Source organism: Excalfactoria chinensis, chromosome 1 (assembly GCF_039878825.1).
Source record: "Excalfactoria chinensis isolate bCotChi1 chromosome 1, bCotChi1.hap2, whole genome shotgun sequence".
Classification (NCBI taxonomy): domain Eukaryota; kingdom Metazoa; phylum Chordata; class Aves; order Galliformes; family Phasianidae; genus Excalfactoria; species Excalfactoria chinensis.
Genome location: NC_092825.1, coordinates 179,148,659 through 179,171,150, shown reverse-complemented (window position 1 = coordinate 179,171,150; position 22,492 = coordinate 179,148,659). Strand labels below are relative to the sequence as shown.

Genomic DNA, 22,492 nt, shown 5'->3' with positions numbered 1-22,492 from the left:
AATTCTTTTTCTGTATGCAATTTAATGCATATAAAATAGCTTAAAGATATGGCATGTAAACCTAAATAAATTGCAGTCTCTTTTCTTGAAACCTAATAATTTCCTGGGCCAGTAATTATTCAAGCTCCATTACTGACAGAGAAAATGTCTAAACATCCACAAAATGACACACTAAGCATCAAATCATATACGTTTTCATTCACTAACAACAAAATGATTTAGGAAGGGGAGAATACTCAATTCTGAATAAATGCAGTATTTGAGAAGGTATTAAATTATAATTTATAATCAAAACAATATACAGTTGTAGTTTCAGTTCAGCAATGGATGTTCAACTCTGATTACAGGTAATAAGAACACTGGGGCAGAACTGCACTTACATATGTGCTGTCATTGGGAATGCAACAGTTCAAAGCACATGAACATGGTGCGTGAGCTTTGTTGTTTTGACATGTTAATTAGTTATTTCTTTCTTGTTGTCTTCTTAATTTATTCATTAATATATTCTTACAGTTCTTCATGTACAAAGTTTCAAAAACACATTGGAAATCATAATTTATATTACAAGGTTCTGTCAATTTCTTGCTTTTCAGCAGATATATGAATTTAAATACAGTGTACCACTAATAAAAGTAAGGAATTGCTTCATTAAGTTAGAGTTTATCATGAACTAATCAGAACAAGGACAAACAGAAGAACTCAATTTCTTTTTTATCTAAATTGTACAACTACAGCTTTTTAAAATTCAAATATTAATTTGCAAGTATTTGGAACCTCTTCTGTACTGTATCTCCTTGTATACCATGGGAAGATGGGGTGTAAAGGGCAGTTCCTCCCTACATCTGTTGCTCTGATCAGCGTTATGGAGTCTTTATCATCATTCAAGTTGTTACCAAATACAGGAATAAGATCATAAGGTCTCCCAATGTCATGGTTTTGCAATTTTGTAATTTTGCTATCAGTATTCCACATCATAACATCATGTTAAGCATAGATAATTTTGACGAATCTGCTGCTCACAGAAAGAAGACTACATGTCCCAGGGAGCACCACGGTCAGTCATATGACCAGGACTATATAATCTCACTTCAGTGCTGGACTCGCTCTCTTGGATCCTGCCAGCCAGGGGGAGAGCCGTGTGGGAGCGTTCCAGCCGTTTCGCCTAGAGTTACAGTAGGCCTCTCGGTTTCGGGACTCACTCTCTCTTATTTTACTTGATTTGTTAGCCTTAATTCCAATTATATTGCATTATATTGTGTTATTCTGTATTCCGATATAGTATTTAGTAAAATAGTGTGCCTCCTTAGATCGCTGCCGCTGTATTTATTTTCTCTTTCCTTGTTTTCTTTTCCTTTTGGGATAGCGGCCCTGCAGGCCGTCTATACCCCTGTCATGGGTGCCGGTAGATTTTAGGGTAACCTATGACATAATTGGTGGAGAATGCGGGCAAATTGCCAAGAAATTTGGGCAAAAAGGGGCAAAAGTGGGGAAAAACTGCAAAAGCTGCTGTTTTCCCTGCTGTTCCTTTAGCTTTTACAGAGCTACGAGGTTTTTTTTTGTTAAGGAGCTATCTAAAGTTTACGTTTCTGCACCTGGGAGCTTGACCTTGAAAGTCCAGGCGGACGGCCAATACCCCAGAATATTTTGTAAACTTTTAGCTCTGCTATCTCGCTATTGAAGAGAGGAAAAAAAAAAATGTGTGCTCTGTTAAAACTGCTAGTAAAACTGCTTTTCAGGGGACTGCATGCTCCTTGTCCCTTCCCTGAATCCATTATGCAGTTTTTGAATGCCTATTTGACCACACTGTTAATTTCCCTGAACATACTGTTGGTTATTTTATTAATCTCACTCAGTATCTGGATTTATAACATTCTGAGGAAGTCTTCCCCAGAACCAGAGAATACTGAGTGGCAGGGAGTGTGGAGAGGCTTTGAGGAGACTTTAAAAAGGCAGACATCTTCAGTGTCATGGAGCTTTACTCCTGAACACTTGAAGAATCCTGAGAGCTTGATCGCATATTTGAGGCAGGAATGTTGCGACACAGGCAGATCTCAGGAGGCACAAATGATTTGGGGCCTGGCTAATGCTTATTGGGCCTTATTCAATTTTGAAGCTGAGAGAGAGAGTCTCAGAGCTGAAAAGGCAGAGAGGGAAAAAGTTTTTGAAGCTGAGAGAGAGGGTCTCAGAGCTGAGATGGAGAGTCTCAGAGCTGAGAGAAATGACCTCCTATATCAGCGTGACACCCTCCGGTCCGAACTTGATGCTTTCTGGTCCAGGCAAGACACACCCCAGTCTGAGCGAGACGCCCTTCGGTCTGAGCGAGATGCCCTTCAGTCCGAGCGTAACACTCTCCAGTCCGAGTATGACACTCTCCAGTCCAAGTGCAACACTCTCCAGTCTGAGCGCAACGCCCTCCAGTCCGAGTGTAACAACCTCCGGTCAGAGCAAGGCTCCTTCCCGAGCCCAGATGAGGCAGCCTGTAGCGGAGCAGCGCAACCCCAAGCGGACAACACTGGTCTCGGCTCCCCCGGTGGGTCTGTTCCATATCTGGAAGGGGTTGGTGCGCTTCCAGGCTGAGCAGGCGCCCACCGCTATGGCCATGGGGCAGGAGAACTGCACTGCCCCCATCCAGCCCACTGGAGGCCCGGCTGTCCGGCATGAGGGGTGGCCTTAGATGTGGCTGAACGGGAGAGGTGGCCAATGCTTCATCTTTATACTGACTCATGGATGGTGGAAAATGCCTTATGGGGGTGGTTGCAGCAGTGGGAACAAGACAACTGGCAACGATGAAGAGGTAAACCTATTTGGGCTGCTGAACTGTGGAAAGACATTGCTGCCCAAATAAGAAACATTGTTGTAAAGGTGCGCCATGTAGATGCTCACGTGCCTAAAAGTAAGGCTACTGAAGAACATCAAAATAACCATCAGGTTGATCGAGCTGCCAAAACTGAGGTGGCTCAAATAGACTTGGACTGGCAGAACAAGACTGAATTATTCCTAGCTCGATGGGCCCATGAGACCTCAGGCCATCAAGCAACAGATGCAACATACAAGTGGTCCAGAGACCGAGGGGTGGACTTAATTATGCATGCTATTGCTCAGGTCATTCATGACTGTGAAATATGCGCCATAATTAAACAAGCAAAGAGGATGAAAACTTTTTGGGGGGAAGGGCGATGGCAAAAATATAAATATGGGGAGGCATGGTAGATTGATTATATCACCTTGCCATGATCTCGCAATGGTAAGCGTTATGTGCTCACCATGGTGGAGGCAACCACTGGGTGGCTTGAAACATACGCAGTACCAGTACCCCATGCTATCACCCGAAATACCATATTAGGGCTGGAGAAGCAAGTTCTATGGAGGCATGGTACTCCAGACACTGCCCCAGCAGTTCCACTCCTATCCCTGTCACCTGGGCAAGAAGCAGGAGCTCATGGTGAGGATGGTGTGGATGTGCCAAGTGAGCCACCCCGCAGTGAGGGGGGTCATCCCGCAGCCACGAGGCCTGGGTTCACTGTTCCCCTATGAGGGTTTGGAGCTGAACTCTCCAGGCCAGGATGTGAAGCTGCTGGCACAATCGTGTGCCCCGGTGGTGCGGTGATAGAAGTGCCACTTGCAACACCGGAGGCCTGGGTTCGAATCCCCGCTGTGGCACAAGTGGTAGAAGTGCCGCTCTGCTACACAGAGGGCTCGAATCCTGGGAGTTGGACTCGATGACCTCTAAGGTCCCTTCCAACTCGCACAATACTGTGATACTGTGATCACCTGCTGGGGAGTTTCTTGCTGAGCCTCTCCTTGATGCTTCTGTTCCACTGAAGGGAATGGATGACTTGGAGGATGGCCATACCACCAGCAGTGATGCTGGTCTGCTTCTCCCCTCTGCTTATGCTCTGGGCTCCTGCCCTGACATCCAGTGATGGAGACAGAGGAGGACAGTCCCAAGAAGTCCTCTGTGCAGTGGCCCTGTAGCTTAGGGAAAGGATGAGTGCACCTTGACATGGGGGACGCCCTGCTAGTGCTGCCTTTCTCCCTTTCTTCCCTCCACCATGTTCCTCTTTCTGGCAGTTTTGCCATTTCCTCGACTTAGCAAATAATAGTGTGTTAAGTTACGGAGTTTTATTTTCAGCCTAAAGATTTGCATGAAAATAGATATAAATTGTTAAGAAAATAAGGTTGCTGATTGCTCACGACTATATATATGTGTGTGTGTGTATAATAAGCATAATGTAATGATGTAGAATAAGGGGTGGAATGTCATGGTTTTGCAATTTTGTAATTTTGCTATCAGTATTCCACATCATAACATCATGTTAAGCATAGATAATTTTGACGAATCTGCTGCTCACAGAAAGAAGACTACATGTCCCAGGGAGCACCACGGTCAGTCATATGACCAGGACTATATAATCTCACTTCAGTGCTGGACTCGCTCTCTTGGATCCTGCCAGCCAGGGGGAGAGCCGTGTGGGAGCGTTCCAGCCGTTTCGCCTAGAGTTACAGTAGGCCTCTCGGTTTCGGGACTCACTCTCTCTTATTTTACTTGATTTGTTAGCCTTAATTCCAATTATATTGCATTATATTGTGTTATTCTGTATTCCGATATAGTATTTAGTAAAATAGTGTGCCTCCTTAGATCGCTGCCGCTGTATTTATTTTCTCTTTCCTTGTTTTCTTTTCCTTTTGGGATAGCGGCCCTGCAGGCCGTCTATACCCCTGTCATGGGTGCCGGTAGATTTTAGGGTAACCTATGACACCCAAGAAGTTTGCAGTGTCATCAAAAACCATCTGGGTTACAACTTCAGATATGCCAAAAATGCACATCTACCTCACAAAGCAATTGTACAAAGTCAGGGTGCTTGAAACTTATCTGCATTCTTTGGGGATATCTCTATAGCATCAATGAGTGCGAAACCTGTTAGTACAAAGCATAACACACTGTTCATTCTATTACAGAAAAATACAACAGATACATTAAGAAATAACAGCAAGGATGACTCTGGATTGGAGAAAATTTTGGGGAATAATGCAAAGTAGTGTAAAACACAGTAAGGTACGAGGTTTCTAAATGACAGCATGGACAAGAAAAAGAATGTCCTGACTGATCTACAGTAAACCAGATACCATAAAGGAGGCATCCATAAAACTAAATGGTTGAAATCAGGAAAGACATTAAGAATATGATTAAGAACATTACTGCATGGCCATGGTAGCATGGTAGTATGGTTTTAGAGGACAGAAATTCATCACAAGTACTTGAAATGTTCCATAGGGTTACAGAAGTTAGAAGCTTAGAAATTAAGAGCCTATTTTAGACTCTCTTCTGTAGTGAAAAAGAGCAGGATGATGAAAAGTTACCTTCCATAAGCAAGTTAAGGTAGACAGAAGTCCTTTAAACAATGTCCCAGTCAAATTAGGCTTGGGACTATCTAACCTAAAAAAAACCAAACAACCAAAAAACAACAACAACAAGTGCAAGTTCATGCCCTAAGGCTGAATTACAATTTCTTTACGACTATTTAAAAGGAACTGAATTTTAGAACTCGTTCCACATACCAGCCACAAATATAACAGATGTTCAACGTACATAAAAGATGTAGAAACTGGCATCTCTATGTTTATTCTGAAATCCTTCTGTGAAAATTAATCTTCCATACTTTTTAATAAAAATTTCTACTTCATTTAAAAATTGGTACCAATGGGATTTATAAGATTAGGCAATGAAAGTTTTAAGTGGTGTTTATATACTATCATGTTTTGGCCTGGATGTTATTTTTAAAATTACATTTTTAATAACCTTTCAGATTTCCAGCCTTAAGGTAATAATTTCTTTACCAGTAGTTCAAAGGTTTAAAGTCACAGCAAAGGCTTTGAAAATTGATGTGATCTCTTTTATACCAGAAAATTAGTATATTTAGAAAATAATAATGTTTACAATAATATCAAAGTAAAAATACTAATGAGAAAAAGATACGGAGCCCAGCTCGCAGATGCAAATAGTCCAGGGGAATAAACTCACCTTCAATAACATTTTTGTGAAACCCCGTGTTGTGTTTTATAAACTGTAACAGTTCCACCATCTTCAAAAACAGGCTGAAATAAATTCTAATTGAGGAATGAGAAAGGAAGCATTGCTTCTGAAGAGATATTTCTTCACCTCCATGTGAAGGACAGGCAGAAGTGTTGACCTCAGGAGCACTTTCCATCATTTTGATTTGATTAAAGCTACCCTGGACCAGTGTAAAGAACAGAGAATGAACCTTCAGGACTACTGTGGATCTATATATCCCTTAACAGTATTTTCAAATTGCATTATTAGTGTTTGTGTTTCAGACCACTTTACAGAAGACTGATGAACCACTTGAATGGCAATAGTCTATTGCACTGTATAGATACTTCACAGGACTCATTCCAGCGGTAAAGGGCAGAAACTAAAAGCCAAGCTGGTGCTCTTCAGTTTCAGACTTTTTAAGCAAATTCTATTTATTTATTTATTTATTTTTAATTCACGTTGCACACTGTAAATAACTGACTCCATAATACGGATTATCCACAAATCTGTTATCGCAAGAACAGCAGGAATTGCTGAAAAACAAGAAGTGTAAACTCTGGAGAGACTGCCACCTGTCTTCTTTATTTGAACTGCTAGGAAAAGCTATGTAAATAGTGCTAAACAAATGAAAGATTTGAATGCTTATTCAGAGCTAAAACCAGTAAACAAACAGATGGTTAGAGACAGGAAAGATGAGTTCAAGGAAAAAAAATAGAAGTATATTGGTCTATTGGATTCCTATCTTTCCTGTGAATGGACTAAATAACGATCAACAAAAGTAATACTAAGAAATATACTAATAAAAGAATAACATATTGCATAGTTTATAGCAGATTGCTATATTTTCTCGCTTTCTATTTACATTACTTTTGTGTATTACATAGGAAAAATCAGTAATTTCAGTGAAGACAGGCTTCACAATCTGCAGAGTCAAGGTATCAAGAACTTGGCCTCTGTTTAAAATGGAAGGAAAACAGGACTAATTGACATACTAATCAACAATAATTTGTTTTTTGCAGCACATGGAGCATTAGTAGGAATCTTATGAAATATTAGTTTTTTCAAACTAATATATTTAAATAATCTAAGTATCACCCAGAACAATTTTACTGACAACGTATTGTCAGTATTAATTTTTTCCTGATTGGAAGATTGTCAACAATTTATTCCACTTTCTATTTAGCTGGCCTTTTTCATTTTATTTTCTTTTTGTGTTTCTTCCAAATGGAAATGTGGAAGAATCGATAAATGCAATTACTCAGTGTAGTTGCCAGATTTAAAATATTAAAATCAAGGGAAACCATGCATGCACATACAAACTGTACATAGTAAGTCAAATACTGTTGCCTAGACCATCTAGTGTTAATTTATGTCTGAATATTATCCATCACACCTGGCAATGAATTTAATGCGTACTGTGATTTACCTGTGTGTTTACTGTAACCGGTTTGTGGTTGACATTACCCAACTTGTATAGATATAAATTCACATTCTGTAACTGCAACAAGTTGCTGGAAAATTGTCTTGAGAACACATAGATAGCATGGGGTATGGCTGTAAAAAGCAGTATTGCCCAGATTATGTGAAAAGTTTTGACAACTTTTCCACTCAGATCACTGCTAACAAACATCATCTGGTATGGGGGCCATAACCAAATGGTTAAAAGGTTTCTTTCTCATAACTGAAAATATTCCTGAGTATCTATTATATGCCAAAGGAGGAATTCCAAGATATTTTGTGTAAGCCAATGTAATTCATTGCATGAATTTTGAAGTAGGATATAAGGAAAATAAGTTATTATCTGAGATGATGGTATGTAGAGCTTACTGCTTTATCTGGTTTGAAACTCACACTTAGGGCAAGAGTCACACAGATGAGAATTTCATGTTAGATCTGATGTTTTTCAACCCAAAATCATCAAAGGAGAAAAATAAATCTATTTATTTTGATCACTCCCCGCACAAAGCTTAACTGCACTTATTTTGCAAGTTCATCACAGCTGCACAGTCTTTTCAAGGCCATTAAGGAGGAAGGTTTAAATGATTTGCTCTGGCATCAAATGTCTTGGAGCATGAGATACGTGTATTTCTCCCTTGACCTCTCCCATGCCGTTTCACATGACTGTTTAAGGAATGAACAAATTAAACAATGTCAGATGTATTTTTGGCTGACAAGATTAAGCTAAGTCAATGATTCTGCCCACGATATTTTGGGTAATTCAATAAAAACAAAAACATAAAATAGACACGCCTCACCAAGCCTATGACAAGTAGTCACTCAACCTCCAATTATTAATCATTCAAATGACAAGTCATCTAATAGCACAGTTTGCAGTAATGGGGTAATTTTTTCTATCTTTTCCCAGTTCAGAAACTCATGCTTCTCTGATCATTTTCCAAAAGGTGATGTTTTCTATAAAGAAGGTCATCTGCCTCTTCTTCAAGCACAAGTACTGTAATGCTTTAACCATTCAGCATATAATTTAAAGTAAGTCACCAAATTTAAAGACAAGCATGTCTCTTTACTCCTCCACTACTGCATGCATAATGTCTCTTCCTCATACTCAGTATCACAGTATGGTCACCTTTTAACCTCATTATTTTCTAAAGTGTCCTGAGAGATGCTCTGAGCTCAGAATGGTGCCATATAAAGCTGTCTAAGTACTGAAAAAGTAGCCGGCAATTTAGGCAATATATGTATTTTCTTCTGAAACTAATATCTCCTACTATTTTCATTAAAACTACAACAGATACAAAGAGCACAATAATACTATTTGATTGAGCAAATCCTCAGCTACAAAACACTGGTTTTCAAGTCATGAATCTTTAGCTATGAGTTTTCACCAGAGAAAAGCAAGAGCCTGCATGCTGTAGGCATGTGCACGAGCAGAAGTGACCCACTGCTGCTACCGTCTCTACTGAAATGCAGTACTGAATGTCTCTCTGTGCTGACACCCACTGTTTGTTCCCCAAAAACATTCAGCAAGTGTCAGTGAATGCCAAGGGGTACCATTTTTTTTATTTTTTCATGGAAGAATTCAGTCACACATCTTTGCTTCACAACCACTCATACATCAGACACCACTTTGTCAGACAGTCCCTCTGCTGCCATCTGTCACACAGCAACAAAACTAATTGGATATTGGTGAGAAGATTCATTCTCAGTTGAATACGACTAACACCCAACACTGACATTGTGGGCCAAGTAGAATAGGAGGCATTATTTTCAGGGCAACCTTCGTATGATGCATACTGGAAATTGAAAACAGTATTTAGTAGGAGAAGCCAGTCGAGGATAGTTTTTGGTTTCTTTTCAGATTTTTCTTTGCTTTTGTCGCTGACTGCAAAGAACTTTTATGTAAATCAGTGAGAGATTAATTTAAAATGCTTCAGTACTTTTCTCTTTTTGTATCACCTGAAATGTTCATTGGACTGTTTGTGAATTGGAAGAGGAAATATAGGCTCACTCCTCAGTGAAGGCATCAGTTAATGGACATTGGTTACATTCCTTACTGTGTCATTGTACTTCCAAAGTCTTCACCACCTGTGTACTGTCTTCCACTTCTCCATTGTGTTACCTTATTTCTTCTTATGGACATTTAGGAATGAAAAAGATAAGATTCTGTTTCCCTTGGTAGCACCTTATATATTGGAATGCAAAGGTGAAATTGAAGGATTTTGATAATTCCACACATTCAGCACTGCTCTGCATTGGAATGTATCTTTCTTGTTATATGATATAGAGAAAGTCCTTGTTAGGGGAAGAAAGAGAAAAATAAATCCACTCTTTTCCATGGAGGAAGAAAGGTTTAAGAACATGAAAATATGACTACAAATTTAGTTGAGATGTGGAAGGCCCATGGAGCAAAACAAAAACAAGCAACAAGCATAAAATACCAAGCAAAAATCTCTAGTGTAAGAGATATATTCTTTTCCCCTAGCAGCAGAAGAGATTATGTGTACTAGAGAGAGATGCAGTTTTGGCTTTTCTTTGGTAGCTGTAGCCTCATCTTTGACAAATTCAAGAAACATAAAGAACAGTGGTGACACTGTAAGGGCTGAAATTACAGAGCATAAAACAGAGCAATGACATCAGAATGAATATTGTTCCTGACTTGAATCAGAATAGTGAAGGTGTAAAAAAATGCTACCGTTTGTCTACTGCCTGACATTTTTCCCCGTGTGGGACATCGTCATCACCAGCAACAGCACAATGACCTTGTACCAGAATTTTTAGTAGCATGGTGGATTCAAAGGGTAGATCCTTCAAATGCAATTATATATAAGTGTGTTACGCATGCTTGTGTTAACCTATCACGCTTCATCGGCATTCAAAATAATTGTGTTTGTAAGCTACTTGTCTTTTTTTTTTTTTTTTATCTACTTGAAAAGAGCATAAGTCTTCCGGATGCATGAATCACTACTACTGACTGGAATGCCAGCACTCAAAAGACAGGGGAAAACAAACAAAAAACAGTAAAGGAAATTTATGGAATTCTGCATCTCTTTATCTCTGAATTAATTCCATACATCCCAATTAACATCACTGATATTTAAGTAAATGTTGTCTTCTGCAAAGATTTTTATTTATTAGCCTTCTTCTCATTTCAGTATCCATTCATAAATTAAATGTGAAGAGATCACATAAGAGAGTATTGTAGCAAAGCACAGCACCAGTGTGAAAATCTTCTGCAAACTGAAGCTGTAGGAAATTGTATATTAATATTTTTCACAAATATTGCATATAATAACAGAGATTTCTCTGATAACAGAGATTTCTCTAGCAACTAGCATTTGATTTAAGCTGTTCAAGTTCAGCTGTTGTCTTAGCAAAAGTGTGAAACATCTATTCATGAAAATCATGATCAGTGAAAGTAATTTCACTGAGTTTCTAGAAACGGAAAGCATGCACAAATCACAGGGAATATTAATTAATCTGAGCCAGGGAAGCTACTCCTTTTTCAAACCTGCCTGTTACATTTCTCCCTCTTATCTTTATTTCACTTTGCTTTTCTCCTCACTCCTATTTCACTTTGCTTTTCTCCTCACTCCTTAAGTTCCTTCTCTTTATCCCTATACTCTCACCATATCTTTAACTATGGCTGTATATGTTCTGACTGCAAAAATCTAACCATATTATATGGAAAGTAATCACCGAATGATACTTTCCTCCTGAAATTCCTAAGGGAACATCTCTTAATAAGAATTTTGCTCACCTTTCTGGATAATCTGGATATTTTGACAGCATGTCACCTTTTATTTACTCTCAATTTGTTAATCAGTACTGATGATAACATTCAAGCCCATGCTTTTAATTTGAAAATGCTACTGAAGTCTTGTGTTATGACTTAATAATTGTTAGAGTATGCATTATGATCATAAAATCATTTATATATAAAAACAAATTAAAATTTGTTTGTATTTTTTTGTTTTGTTTTGTTTTATTTATAAATAGATCTGTAGAATGATACTTTGTTTTAATTGTTTAATTGGTATTAAAGTATTTGCATCAACAAGCAGTGCACAGATTAGCACTAATTAATTTTACTTCTATTTACAACTAAGAAAATATTTATCTTCATTCACATAAGAAACCATTTGGAAGATGACAAATTGCATTTCAGTATGAGTATTTTACTATTAGTACAACTAACTGCTCATTTCTTATCGAACAACACAGAATCCCAATATGCTGTTAAGCTCAAATTCATGCTCCTGGCAATACCTGCACCTTTTTCTCTATCTGCGGTCAACAAAGATGGCTATAATCCTAATAAATAAATTGAAAACTCCAGTGCGAATGGCTTAAAAATAAAAGATGATCAATACAAAGTTTCTGAGCATTCACAATATTTTGGGTCTTCCTTCTGGCATAGCTCCCTTGGCCAAAACTAAGAAAAGCATCAGTCTAACTCTTAAGAAGATGCCACTCACTGTGCAAACAGGATTTATCTAGCAATTGTTGGACTTTATGGAAATTGGAAATAGTAAACTTTTAAGACTAGCTGTCATTTTTCTTGTATTACTCTTCTAGGAGCCAAATACTTAATCCAGTTGCATCTACCATGAGATACTGCTGACCCTAATGACTAGTAATGAAAGAGTTCAGTTACTAGCATGAGCACACTGCCTTTATACATGGAGATAAAGACAAAGAAGCACAGTGGGTTTTGTTCATCATGCTCTGTTTAGGACAGAGAAATGACGTAACAAAAGAAGAAAGTATACACACACACACATGTGCATATATAGATAGACCTTTTACTTCATAAGTTATCTACAAGCTAGGCTAATTTTCATGTTATCCTCAAGACAGATTGCAAGGTACTGTTCTAGATCACATTAGAATAACTTTTTTTTTCCTTTTTTTTTTTTTTTTTTTTTTTTTTTGGTCATTACATTTTCTGGTTACAAATCCTTTGTTTAACTACATATAGAAGTGTTGAAATATTAGAAACTGAAGGACTGATCAGTGATTTCACTAGGAAGGAGTGGATTGTTTGCCTGTCAAAGCATCAAGTTTTTACATTAGAAAAGAGAAAAAGTACATTTTCACTTGCCATGTGTATTGGAGAGAAGTGAGCTAATTTGAACAGCAAACAATTTCACATTTACTTATCTTGAAAATTCATCTCTCATGTTGCTCATTTTCTGTATTTAAGAAGAAAGTCAAATGACTCATTTGTCACAAATTTTAGAATATGTATTTTCTCTTCTGAATATGAAAAAGCAAGGAACACTGTTTCCAAAAACACACAGGGTAATTCTAATTTCACAACTAACTTGGTTATAGAACAGTATGACTTTTATATTTGTTCTGCTACTTTATATGTGTAAGAAAAAAAAAAATCTAAATGAATTTTTATTCACTGATAAAATACATAAAATGAAATGAAAAAATGAACTTCTACCCCACAAGATCATACCAGAAGATATATATTCACACACCTGGGATAATAATCTGAAGGTCATTAACAGTGCTACTTAGTATCTAAGTGAAATTTTGAAGAATCATCTGCTTTGTAAGCAGAACCAAAATTAATGATTTGAATTTAAATATTAAGTAGAAAATGACCATGTAGATTAGATAACTCTATTTGAATCATGGTCATAATTTTGAATTAAGTTATTGAAGATGTGTATTTTCCTCTGCCAGGATAGTTTTACTTTCTCTGAAAACAAAACAGATGAGTTCAAAATTATGTGCTTTAGCTCAGAGAGATTAAGAACTTTCAAAAAGTTGTCCAACTGGAAACCTTGTCAAATTGGAAACCTTGTCAAACTGGAAGTCTGTCAGATTGGAAATATTCTGAATGCTGCAACTGCACCCCACTTACTGGCCTTCACAGTAAAGACCTTGCTAAAAGAAAGACACTGTTTTCAAAACACAGGGATAAGGTAAAGATTATACAGAAACCCACCATTAACAATTTGATCAAGCAAAGATTATTTGAATGAAGAAATTAGAAAATAATCATCCTCAAAAGCTAAAATTTCAGGATTCAAGCATGTTCTATTTCCAATTGAATTTGAAGAAACCAATGATGCTGCATATTTCCCTCGGCACTTCTGATAAACCTTCCCTCTCCAAGCACCAGAGCATAACATATTCAAAGCAATGAGAACATTTCTAATCCTGCCTTTAAAAATTTGAGGCTTTTCCTCATAGTGCAGCCATGATTTACAACTCAAAATCATTACAATTCATGTTATCTCTGATGTAAGGAAATTAATGGATAGATAACATCCTCAACAGACTGGAGTGTGAGAAGAAGACATAGTCAAATTTTTTAGCACAGGGAGACTTAACAGTCCTGATTTTCTATCTGGACAATGGAAAGAGATCACTGTCTTCAAACTATACTGCTCAAAATTAGACTTCTGTTCTGAAACTTTCCCCATTTCTCAGAGGAGTTTTACTGCTTTCATTACCTAGATGAGGATTCATGGTAGTTTGTCCTCATTAGTTTTAGGAAATATCATTGAAATAGGTCAGAATTCAATAAATACTACTGTGCAGACAGATATGTCCACTTTTAGAGTTTCTCTTTTCTTTATGAATTAAAAAAAAAATAAAATAAAATAATAACCTTGTTTATTTATTTAGTCCAACTTGACTTTTGAGAGCTACTGATGCACAGTAGCAGCATTTAGACGGACAATATTTCTGAAATATGACAGGCACCGACTGAAGACAGTAGTATTTTCAGTATGAAATAAACTTTGGCTAGGTGTAGTAACAGCAAAACTGGAGCCACAAAATAATAAAACAGGTCAGGATTCTGGCAAAGCAGTGCAAAGAGGTCTAAGATGATTATGCAATTAAAATGTTTTACCCTGGTAAACATCAGAACTGTATTACTGACCACAACATATTATATGCAGAAAACTAATAATTCAGAATTTCAAAGGCAAATCTTCAAATCTGTACGTGTCATTACTGATTCTGGTTTTAAAATGAGAAGATGGCCACTTCATTGGTACCTTCTGGAAATATCATTCTAACAGGAGGAGAGAATTCAGTAAAAAAATCTCAAGAAAACTGGAAGGGGGTACACTGCAGGACTTATATCAATTTCAGTAAGAAATTCAGAAATGAAAACAATCCAGGAAAAATTAGAGCTATCAACAGAATATTTGTTAAAATTCACTTGATAACAGTTTTAAAACTAGTTACTTTTGTTCACTTAAAACTTTTTAAATTATAAAGAAGGAGGGAAATTTATCTGAAAAGTAAAAATTTCTTTAAAATTAATGAGCATGTCAGAGACGTTTACTTCCTATTCCTCAGAAGTTAGAGTTTTTTTATGGTCCCCACTCTAGGCGCACTTACACATTCAAACAACAACAAAGAAAAAGTTTGAAAAGAAAGAAAGGATCTTACCTATGACACCAGTGTCTGTAACTGCATCAATCACATCTTCACCTGAGAGTCATCAATAGATTAATGTTGTCTGGAGAACTTCAGTATCCTGTAACGACAAGTTATAAATCATATTAAAAAGAAATCTATCATGTTCAGACAGTAATAGCTTAAAATAGCCCAAATTCGAATCCAGAACATTGTGCTCATCTACACAGACACCTACATCACATATATTACTACTGCATTTTGGCATGAACTATAGACAAGTGAAGTGGAAAGAAAACATAGTAATGTGAGAAAAATACATTCAAAACTTAAGTCTTGAGATTACAGTACAATTATTATTATTTATTTATTTTTTACAAGAACTAAAGAAAATAATTGTATTTTATTATTATTATTTTTAATATTGTTAATTATCAAACATATTTTTACATGTTGTGTAAACCCTGAGGTCAAGTATCTCGAAGTCTTGCAGACTAGGTAGCAAATGTCACTCTGCTACAAAGGCAAAATTGTTATCCTGATACTGTGGTATCTGAGAACAATTTCTCACTTCTAATACCAAATGACACTAAATTGATGTAGGTGAGAACTAGATTAAATGTAAGGGTAGGATACTCCAAAATTAATATCTCCTATTTCTTTCCTTGGAAAGTACAATAGATACAAAGAACACAATGACATTGTTTGATAGAGTAAATTTTCAGCTATAAATATGACCATCATTAGGTATGCATTTTTGCAGGAATGAACAAAAGCCTGTGTGCCATGCTTGTGAAAATCTGCACCAGCAGAAGTGACCCACTGTTGCTGAAATGCATCTTTGACTGCCTCACTGTGTTCACACCCACTGTTTAGTCACCACAAACATTCAGCAAATGCCAACGAATGATGTTGGTTGCAATATTTTCTACGTGGAGGAATTCAACTCCATACATTTGCATCAGCCACACTGCTATGTCAGATGCCATTTTGTCATACTGCCGCTTTGCTGCCATCTGTCACACCCAAATGAAACATTATATTGAAGGCAAGTTCAGCCTCTACTGCCAATATCCACCTTTGACATCGTGAGTCAAGTAAAATAAAACAGGTAACATCACTTTTGAAACAGACCTCATGTATGTATTCACATAAACATTTTTCCTAATAGTATGTTCTTGAAAATAGAAAAGGGCCTATATCCTTGCACTAGTTAAACTGATATAGGAGTCTCAAGTTATCTTACTCTTAATTTGCACCTGAGATTTCAACATTGGTCTTTGACATTTAAGTGCTCCAACAGTAAGCTCATTAAATATTCTAGGATGAAATTCATCTGCGCTGTACACACACATATGGAAATTCAGTTCTGGACTTAAGCAATCTTTCAATATAAAAGTTTGGCTAGAACTTTCATATTTCATTAGAAAAAATGTTTTAGTGGAAAAAGATTTTTTTTTTTTCAGTGGAAAATTATTTTGTCAGAAGATTTACAGCTAAAAATGAAGCTTTAACTTCTACTGATCTCAAACCACAAAAAACACTAATTAAATTTAATATCATTGCATAGTTGAGGTTGGATGAGAACTTACATGAATTATAACAAAGTCCTTCCTTCTGGATTTTCAGAACAATGTTGTGAATACAGTTCCTTTTGTATTTTCTTGAATGGTTAGCTGAAATTTTCAAATTTTCATTGCATTTTATTTCTGGTTACAGAGTCACAGAATTGTCTGAGTTGAAAGCAACCTCCAAAGGTTACTTTCAGGTCTCCCCAGAGCCTTCTTTTCTCCAAGCTGAACAGACACAGCTCTTTCAACATGTCTTTGTAGGTAGGAAGATACTCCTTACTTAGAGACATTTATGATTATTAGACTAATTCTGCAAGCCCAGAATAACAGAAATCCCAAAGGTCTGGAGCACATATCCTGTGAGGATTGTTGAGGGAGGTGGGCTTGTATAGCTTGGAGAAGAGACAGCTCTGGGGTGATCTCAGTGTTGTCTCGCAGTACTGAAGGAAGTTTATAAGCAGGAGGACTGACTTTTTACACTATCTGGTAGTGACAGCACAACGGTGAATGACTTTAGAGTAAAAAGGAGGAGATTTACATTAGATATTAGAAAGAAATTATTTTACCCAGGGGGTGTTGAGGCACTGGAGTAGGCTGCCCAGAGAAGCTGTATATGCACCTGGAGGTCCTTGAGGCTCAGTTGCATGGGGTCCTGGGCAGTATTTTATGATTTTCTCTGTATCTCCAGAGAGTAATTCATATTGTGGGTTAGCTTAGTAACTTCCTATAAATACCTGTCTCCCTTCGTTGACTATATGGATAGCCAGAGGCTGTTATTTCTCTATATGGTTTACATTTTATAGGTAATTTTAATCATAAAATCAAAATAGGGCTTCATGTTTTCATGAACACATTCAATCTCTCTTATTTCTCAGATTGACAACAGTATCATAAATTCATAGCCTGGGTTGAAAAGGACCACAATGATCCTTTAGTTTCAAACCTCCTGGAAAGTGCAGGGTCACCGACCTCCAGACCACGCTGCCCAGAGCCACATCCAGCCTGGCCTGGAATGTCTCCAGAGATGGGGCATCCATAGTCTCCTTGGACAACCTGTTCCAGTGCACCACCACCCTCTGCATGAAAAACTTCCTCCTAAGATCCAATCTAAACCTCCCCTGTTAGTCATCTGCAAACTTCCTGAAGGTGCACTTGGTAACATCGTCTGTCACTGATGAAGATGTTGAAGAGCAGCGGTCTCAAGAGTGACACCTGAGGGACACTGCTTGTGACTGACCTCCACCCTGACACAGAACTACTGATCACAACCCTTCGGCTTTGTCCAGCCAACCAATCCCCAATCCACTGAAAAGTAAATACATTTAATATAAGTATTGCTTTTTGTTTTTGTTTTCTTTTTTTTTTTTTTTTCCAGTTTTTCCTTTTTTTTATCATTGTAAATTTTGAATACTCCCAGCTACACAGATTAGATTTTACAGAGTATTTTCTTATGTTAAGCTAATAAATATATGCATTTTAATAAAGATATTCAATGTTTTATTTGAAATTAAAATTTGATTAAACAAAAGGAAAAAAAAAAAAGTTAAATATTAAGTGCCAGTGGAAATATTAGAATATTTTTGGCCACATTCATAAGTAGACTTTGTATGCTTTATCAAATTCCACTGAATCAAGGATGATGCATAGAAAAAAAAAAAAAAAAAAAAGTAGAAAAAAACAGTTTGTACTACTCTGGAATTTATGTGAGTGATGTTTTTTCTTCTGGTATTTTTGAAAAAAAAAATAGATATTATTTTCCTTCTTTTCATAATCATTGAAATAGCTCCAAACAAACCACTGTGTATTTCACAAACATTTACAACTACTAAAAAACATTGCTGCCCACAAAGCAGACTGCTCCTGAATTATGCAAGAGCAAGCCACATATTTCAGGCTGAATGAGAAAAATGAGAGCAACTTTGGATATTAATAGAACACATCAGGTTCAAAGGTCTGTAATTAATCTTGTCAGCACATGAAGTCCCTTTCCCTGTATGAAGCAGGCACGCCTGTGTGCAACATCTTGATGCCTCTCTCTTCTATGAATGTAGAACCAACCTTGAACTAATGGGATCTGAATCCATTAAAGTGATTGGATGTAGTCTTAGTCATGTTCTTGCATGCTTCATCATATTCATAGGAGTATTAATTATTTACATCATTGTTTCATACATTTTGTACAGGAAACAGGCAAAATGAATACATTATTATTAGGTAACCTACAAAGAATACTACAAATATTTCTAGAAGATAATTCTTTCCTGCTGCTGGTGGAAGCAGAGGTTTGCTCTGCAGACAGTCACACTGCAGCTGATTGGTTGATGACAATGTAGTGCCCATAAATGCACTTCTGAAAAAAACATTGTCCTTATTTTAGACAACAATTATAGTAGCATAATTCAATCCATTTACTTCTAGAACCTGTTAACATACAATATTCATGTAGCAAAACTGACTGAAAAAAAAATTAAAATTGATCAGTTTGTTTTATTGGCTGTGACAAAAGTACAAATGCCTTCAATGATAAAGATGATCCCTATAGAAATAAAAACTGCAGCAGAGTATGTTGCAAAGGCCTCTGCCATTACCAAGTCTCTCTCCATTGATTGATATTGTTCAATCAATGTTCTTTCAGTGAAGAATACAACTGAAAAATAAATAAACTCTGCAGATGAGCTTGAAGTACGGCAATTGTGCATAGCACTGTGTACTACTAGATATACAACTGAACTGTGTCCCAGGGGTATTCACAAACAGATAATTACACTGCCTTGACTTTCAAAGATTATATATATATATATATATCTTTAATGCTTTTTACTGTTGATGATTTTTCTCCCCTAGAGAGGAAGAAAAGATTGGGAAAAACAAAAAGAGAAAAAATGATTGTGGTCTGTAAGTCAAGGGATTATTTTGTACAAAACATATATATACGCATTTCCATCAAAGCTCCCATTCTACTAGATGGAATATAAAAATTAGAAGAAAAATACTGAATAGTATATTTGGAAATGAACATTCTATTTCCCTAATTCCTCAAAACTTGATTTTCTAGAATAAAATAACAATGACAATATTATCTATGCATTTTATCAGATTATCTTTTGACTGTACTTTCCCAACACAGATTGAAATCATTACCAATGCTGTAACTATAAAAGTACACCAGGATATTCCATAAGGACATTCTGGGCATGGCAGAACTTGGACACTGTTTTATCATTTTTTAATATTTCAGCACCAAAAAAAGCTAATTAAGACATTCAGTTTCCTTCATAACAATATTCACACACCTGGATTCAGTGAAACAACGTAAGAGCATATTTAAGAACAGTGCAAAGCATAGGAATGTATATATTTTAAGATTAGTAAATGAGATAGTAGAATTAGACTTTCCCAATCCCAATAATAACTATGGCCTTTGAGCATCTAATAATTTATCTGAGACAAAATTTATATTTTGTAGAGGTCTCCAATGAACTCCAAACCTCAGGACTGCCAACTCTGTAGAACAGATTTCTTTCTAATTTTTTTCCTGTGCTTTCAAAATTAAGTATTAGAAAGAACAGAAAACATTTGTTCTAAGGTGACATTTTTTCACAGCACTGGTAGAGATGAAAAGCTTTAGAAGCAGGTTTGGAAAATATCATTTAGTGCTTGTTCAGGCACAGGAAGTCTATGTTTCTTGTATGTATGACTATTGAGATTAGTTTCATAATTTTGTAAGCAATTACACATTTCTAAACTAAGATTAGAACTGAATCTAAAGTTGATTCTCTTCTTTGCTCTCAATGATTTCCGTGGCTTTGAAATGCCAGGCAACTTGACTCTTTGGTCTGGACAGCCCCACTTCCTCAGTATTAACGAAAAAAAACTAAAGTCACGAGTGAGAAAATTCTCAGATTTTACATCAGAAATGTTCAGTTCTCATCAAGTGCACTTTTGTAGAAATGGAGAAAGGAAAGAGAGAGATGGAACTGTCAATTAACAACCAGACCCTCTGTTCAAAGAAGCTGAGATGCAATCCTAGTCTTCTTCACCAAACACTTCAGTTTGCCAATGATTCTTGAGCAGTTGTTAGCATGCTCAAGTTCAAAAACAAAGGCCTGCATATGCAGAGTCATCCAAGTATTTAAGTGATATCAGAAACCTCATATTAGTGTGAGATGCCCAAATGTATTATCAAATGCTCTCCAAGCTATTAAATCATTTTTTTTCTTTATTTTGTGGGAAAGGTTTTAATGACCCAATTCCTTGCATCCACAAGCATGTTTAATAGCTTCTGTGTTTCTGAACACAGAAAAATATACTTAATGGCCTAAGACAGCAATTCAAATAACAGTTTTAAGCTTTAGCTTGCTCTGTAATGTTTCTTAGTAAACTAACTGAAATCCCTCTTCATTAAATATTAAATGCATGTATTTTCCTTACAATTTTGAATGTTACAGACCCATACTATGCAGAGCTAAAGTTGTAAAGAATTTGTGCATAACAATAAAAAGAAGTTATGAAGCATAAAGCAAGGTACTTGTTTTAAATTATAAGCATTTCCAGATGAGATTGTGCTGTCACCACTGATAACCAAGGAGCATGAATGGATGAAGTCTGATTTAGAGAACTGCAATTCTGCAACCAGTGCGTGTAGTATGCAGAGGAATATGTGGAGTGGCACAGAGGAAATGTTAAATATATGTTCAGCATAAGAATTCAAAGCTAAAAGTATGAAAAAAAAAAAAAAAAAAAAAAGTCCTTCTCTGAGGCTGACTTTGCATTCTGTTCATATAGGAGGACTGCAGAGAAATGGGCCTTAAAGCCATTATGCATAAAACTAATTTTTTAACAGAATAATTTTGAAAAGGTTACAGACATCATTTTTGTAGAGTTGTAGCATGGTTTTGGAAAGTGAACAAAGTGAACCTGTTTATCTGGCCAGTACCATGGGTTTGAGAAGTTTCACTGATGTTTATTAAGCCACCAAAACAAAGCTGGATGGCCAGCAAGGTAGATTCCTTGGGTGCTTTTTTTGTGCCTTTTTTATTCCCACATCGTTTACATAATGTACTTTTGTTTATTATACAAATAATCGTGGGAGAAAAAAAACAAACAAAGCAACACAACAGAGAATGTTCCTCACAGCCATTAATTACACCTGTGCCAATTAAAGACTAAATAACTGGATAGTTTGCACATACTTTTGTTGGGAAAAAGAGATGAATATAGAAGCTTAGGTTCACACAACACAGTTTCTCCATCAGCTTCTGGAGTTTTGGTGTAATTACTGCTCATAGCCTATTGTACATTACTCATTACTACTTCATAGTTGAGTATTTTTATAAGGATCACACATTCAGTAGTGTCATATGTTTGTCTTTGGAGTACTTCTTTAGCCAATATGAAGGAAAGAATTAGAAAAAGATTATATGTAATGTAGACAGTGTCCCTTCCTGACAACTGACCTTCTTTTCCCCAACTCCTCCTCAGTTTACTGGAAGAGGAACAAAAATATTTTAATTTCTTAAAGACTTCTTAACTACTATGTTATCTCCTCACAGGACTTTCCAGGCAACTCTATATGGATTTACCTAAGGGATGTGAACTAATGTTTATACCTCATTTATATCCTAAGCTTTCTTTGAATTTGCAGCCCCATTCTGCCAGGCATTGAACAAATATGCAGCTGGAGATAATTCTTGACCCAGAAACTGTATTCAGCAGACAGAAGGAGAAATGAAAGCAGCAATATATTATACTATGATTATTGTTATATAGTAAGTTAACTCAATTGTGGAACTGGAACAACAAAAGAAAACAGCATCAGATCAGATCAAAAGATGTACACTTCACTAGGATGTATAATAGACAGCATAATGCTAGAGAATAGTCTAAGCTGGTGCTGCTATACAACAATTCTTTTCTACACACATTCATTCAGCCTCTTGTGTATGTATCAAAATTTCCTGAGCCTCAGGTGGTGCTTTGTGTTTAATAGTCTTGGGTCAATTGTTTCTACTGCAAA

The 22,492-nt window shown here is 36.5% G+C and overlaps 1 long non-coding RNA gene across 1 annotated transcript in view; it reads right to left on the bottom strand.

The window, feature by feature from the left end:
- LOC140247353 (uncharacterized) overlaps window positions 1-22,492 on the bottom strand; it is a 638,953-nt gene that overhangs the window by 266,272 nt on the left and 350,189 nt on the right. Inside the window, exon 3 of the long non-coding RNA XR_011902641.1 lies at window positions 14,939-15,026. This is a non-coding gene — a long non-coding RNA (uncharacterized lncRNA). The remainder of the gene's footprint in view (window positions 1-14,938; window positions 15,027-22,492) is intronic.